This window comes from Lupinus angustifolius, chromosome LG06 (genome assembly GCF_001865875.1).
Source record: "Lupinus angustifolius cultivar Tanjil chromosome LG06, LupAngTanjil_v1.0, whole genome shotgun sequence".
In the NCBI taxonomy this organism is placed as follows: domain Eukaryota; kingdom Viridiplantae; phylum Streptophyta; class Magnoliopsida; order Fabales; family Fabaceae; genus Lupinus; species Lupinus angustifolius.
The window spans coordinates 31,398,221-31,403,700 of NC_032014.1; the positions used below are offsets into that span (position 1 = coordinate 31,398,221).

Consider the following 5,480-nt stretch of genomic DNA (forward strand, 5'->3'; position numbering starts at 1 on the left):
TTACATTACATAGGTTGATTAGATAATTGTTTATGAGAACAAGTGATGAGTCTGGTTATATTAATCATGTGAATTAGATAATTGTTTATGAGAACAATTGATGAGTTTGGTTATATTACTCATGGAAATTGGATAATTGTTTACGAGAACATCTGATGAGTTATAATGTAATATGTTATATATATATGAACTGTTTTTCATATCTGAGTGTAATATTCTGAGTAAGTCCACGTTGTCAATGAATTTATGTTCATTAGATGTCTTACTCTCTCTATTTCTCTTCGTTTTCTATTGCTTGCTTTTCGGACGTGTGCTCGTCAGGTAGACAGCTTTACTCGGATTTGGAGCTACCCGTCCGTGATGTTCCAGGAGGGGGCATGCGGAATTGAGGCGAGGCAGTACCCTAGCTTTGGAGATAGCCACTAGGAGTTACTTATCATTTTGTGACTTTTGAAACACTGACGGCTTCAGCTTGTTCATGTCTTTGTTTAGTGTCTACTGGCGATGATTAATATTTCCGCCCTTTCTTGTTGGATATGTATATTAAATACTTATGATATTTTATATCTATGAAGATGTATATTTAGGGAAATGTTGTATCATTTCAGTTACCGTTAGGTAACCGATTTTGATTTTCCGCGTTATATGTTACTTAAAGTGATGTCCCGGAAAAGAAGGGTTTTTAAAAGGAAATAATTTTATATCACTAATTAAAAAAAAAAATTACTCACTTTTCCGCGTATTAATGACACATTGCTCCTGAAGAATGAAATATATATATAGGGAGATATTCACGTGAAAACAATGCGCTATTGTGAAAAATAAGAATATTTAATATATACCATTGGATCTTAATTGAACGGTTAAGATTAAAAGATACATGCATATGACTATCACATGACCAATAACTAACTTTCAATTCTAATCATCTATGATTGGTTGTAAGACCCAAATTTATTATTTTCACAATTTTTACATGAGAACTGTTCTCACTAGAGTAACTCTCATATATATATATAGCTACTCACGTGAGAGCACTATTATGAGAAATGAAAGCACTTAATATATATCATTGGATCTTGATTGAACGTTAAGATTAAAAAATATAAAAATATATTCATATGACTATCATATGACCAAAAATTAACTTTTAATCCTAACCATCCATAATTGGTTGTAAGACTCAGATTTATTATTCTCACAATTTTCTTATGAGAAGTATTCTCAATTGAGTAGCTCCCATATATATAGAGCTACTCACGTGAGAACAATGCGCTATTGTAAGAAATGATAACACTTAATATATATTATTGAATCTCTTGATTAAACAATTGAGATTAAAAGATACATGTATATGATTATCATATGACCAATAACTAACTTTTAATCATAACCATCCCTAATTGTTTGTAAAGTCCAAATTTATTATTCTCACCATTTTTACATGAGAAATGTTGTGAATTGTGTAACTCCATGTATGTAATCAATCAAATTTAAGTTGTTATGCATTCATTGGCTAGATGATACAGCAAATGCAGATATCTTTTTCTTCCTATGGTTGCATATTTTTCTCTCATTAGTTTTCTTTTGTTTGGCATATCACTGATTATCCAATGAATATGTGGCACTATTGTTAACCTTTACTATGAAACAAGTTCTATTCATATGATGTACAAGCTAATTCTTTTTTGGAGCTGGTTTTTAACAGTTACATATTGCATTTTGATTTGCCATATTTTATATGCAAGGGTGTGTTTAAAAGGCAGATATTGGTAAAAGATGATAAAAAGAAGAAGGAGAAGAAGAAGAGGGAAATGCAAGTGGGAAAAAGGATGGAGGAGAAATCTTACTAATATTCACAAGAAAAATTAGATGAGATTACTTAAACCGACTCATATTTGAGTTTGACTAATTTGGTTTTTTTATGATTAAGTTGTTTCTAAAATCTGGCTTTTCTATGAATAAAATTGCATTAAAAGAACATGTAGTTTGATTCTTTAGGCAGTTTTTATCAAATATGTAAATTCTTGCAACTTCCTCCTAGAAAGAATCCACCAGCATGAGCATATATGCCTGTATAGTATACAAATATTAGGTAGGCTAAGTCATGATACATTGGTGTTGGCTTTGGTATTTCGTTTCTTCTTCTTGTTGGGTGATGTTGAATAAAAAGTCAGCCAAATTTGTGAATATCACTATTGGTGATCAAGGTGTTTATAATTTCACATTTTTATATTATAATTTCATTCATTTATTTGGTTTTGTTGAACTACTATAATATGCACTACGAAATTATAGAGGGAGTAAGTTAGAAAGAGAGAGAGAAAAAAGGTAGGAAAAACATCCACTTTTCTTGGAAAGATTTTTTTTCTCTTGGTTGGATTAAAAGCCCATAAACTGGATTTGATTAAATTTAGTGTGAGCTACTATTTTGCCCAACTTAACTTTGGATAAGTAAAATCTATAAAGCCCAAATTGCAGAAAATGGTTAGAAAAATGAAAGAAGAAACAAAAAACGCCGTTGCCGGGGATCGAACCCGGGTCACCCGCGTGACAGGCGGGAATACTTACCACTATACTACAACGACCTTGTTGATGTTTTATGCACATTTACATCTCATAACGTTTCATATTTTCTATTTTTATTTCACTCTTCAAATAATGCCATGCCCATCATAATCTCATTCCAAATTTGCAATAACCGGTTTCATATTTTACTTCCTAATTTAGATACATATATAGAAGAAATGGGATTGCAACATCTTCTTCCATTGTATTCCATACTTGCAAATTTTCACCACTTTAATTTCTCTACCACTCCCATTTTTATTTTCATATGAGGAAAATCTCTTCTTGGCTTCTACTTTAGACCAATGCAAACTATTTTGTCCCTTTACCATATGCTTGATTCAATGATCTTATGTCCCTTTACAATATGCTTGATTGAATAATCTTATGCCCCCTATGGCTATTTCCATTTTTGGATTGCATAGCACTACATTTGCTTGTCTTAGTTAACTACGTTACATGCCACCCCATTTATGGTAAGAACAACTAGACCATGTTGCCATGTTTATTGGTATCTTATATATCCATATCCAAGCAAGAAATTTAATAAAAACTCTCTTATACCTTTAATCTCTACATTGATGGAGCTTATCATTTAGCCATGGTCTATTAATATTTAGAGGAATCTAGCAGACATTGGTACTTTAATCAGCATCAGCTACACCATTGATTGTGTTTGGTTTATGAATCACTATCCAAAAAAAAACATAGTGGAGTAAGTGGAATACGGTTAACGTGAATGATAATGCAATGATTTAGTTTGTAGTTTCGTAAAAGAAGAAAAATATGTCTTCTTCTAATTATTTTGTGCTATTTAGAGTTTTCTTTCAAGTGAATTATAAAGCTAAAATACTTTGATCAGAATTTAATTAACCTAGAAAAGTTAATATATACTCATAACCCTATATGGTATTTTCCTTTTTGATAAATTCATCAAATTTTAGTTTAATTGACAATCAAAATTTATTTTTTAATGAAATCATTGTCATTTATACAATAACAATAAACCATTTATCCCATCAGACCGGGTCAACTATGTGGATCAAACAATGTTATATTGCTCTATTGTTGTTACGTAGCTTGCAACAATTCAAAATAACACGAAATAATATTTACTGGATGAGTCATGACCAGATCGTTCTTTTTAAGACGTTCGTGGCACTGCCCAAAATGTGCAAACAGACTATCAATCACGTCATCCATAAGATAAAACAGCTCAGATCGCTAGATCGCTGTTATCGAATTTTTAGTGCACTATAAGACATAAATATCATAAATTGAAAAGTTCAAGTTATTTTTCGCTTTTTAGTTATTTTAGTGTCTCGAGGTTTTAAATATAAAGCAAAATTACAACTTCATACTAATTTCTTAATTAATATGGATAAAAGTTTGTTAAATACATGTTGAAGCTATTTATATAATAATCATCCCACCCCAAAACTCCATACCATACACTGATACACACATACAACTACTTTAATAATATAATAAAATACAATAAAATGTGCTAATATGATATAGTACCTAGGTGGAGTCGATTAATTAGACATCTCATATTTTTACGTGAATATCCAATATGCATGAACCACGTAACCATAATCTAGTGGAAGAAAATGTGACCACATAATCCCAAATGAGAAACGAAGATACAAGAGGAAAAGATACGAAATTAGAAAAGAAAAGGCCACTAATAGCGTTGCTATAAGATTTTGGATTTTTTCTCTCCATTTTCTTTGGAATTAAATACAATAGACCCACCAATAATACATTGATTTAGTGGTGTAAGCTCCTGCTAAATTTTAAAATGACCAAAAGGTGAATGATTTGATTCCTAAGAGCAATAATTATTGGGAGAGACAATCACAAATCCCAAAATATATTAATTTTTTACCTAATAGGTACGAGAATACTTTTAGTAGTACAAAAAAATATAATAGACCCACGCATGGGGAGATTAAGCATTCCCTCAATCACATTGATATGATTAAGATAATAATATTGATTTTATTCATAAATTTGAAAGGTATTGTGGTCATTCACAATTTGAAAAGACATTAATTGACCTAATTAATTAACATTAGAGTACATAACTTTTATTTTAATTTTGTTTTTTTCCTTTTGCCATATAATGTGAGTATGTGATATTTTCATTGAGTTGCTCGTGTGGTGGGATCACAAAATAGATATGAAAAAAAGCATGGATCCTACTAAACATGTCAATACGATTTGAAATGGTGAGTGAATATTTGAAATCATGCGAATATATGATCTTTTCTTTAGTGTCAAGATTTTCAGATGTGATCAATATTATGATTACATTGTATTTATATAGTTGTAATTCTGACTTCAATTTTAATTTTTAATCTTAAAACCCTAAGTAGTCTTATTAGATTGGTGTAAGTAAAACATCTTATTCACAAAATCATAAAACAAAATCTAGCTCATATTTTCTCAATAGTTGATATGATTAAGATAATTGATTCGGATATCCTTGCTTGATAAAGAAGTTCATTCGGATATTTGATTTAAACACTTCAACAAACTCCTGATTTAGATTCATTGGAAGAAAGTGTTGGACATATATAGTTTTGTTATATATAATTAGTGTTAATTGCATTATATATGAATCTCAAGATAGGAACAAAATAACTCATTTCAACTATACAGTTTATGATATCATAAACATACCGCTTATATTGAAACACATTAACGAAAAATCACCACAAAAAAAGGTTGTTGCCTCTAATATTCATCGTAGAGTCACCAATTATTTGTTCAATGTTGGGATTTAGCTGTCTTTTCCTTTGAAGTACTTCAATCATTCCCATGAATATGATGGAGCCTCTAAACATCACTTAGGAATTAGGATCAACTAAATCAAGCATCTTAGGTTGTGTCCCTCAAAATATATC

At 30.4% G+C, this 5,480-nt stretch overlaps 1 non-coding gene across 1 annotated transcript; it reads right to left on the bottom strand.

Moving 5' to 3' along the window:
• Nucleotides 2,517–2,588, bottom strand: TRNAD-GUC. Its single transcript has one exon. It is a non-coding gene; the product is annotated as a tRNA-Asp (tRNA).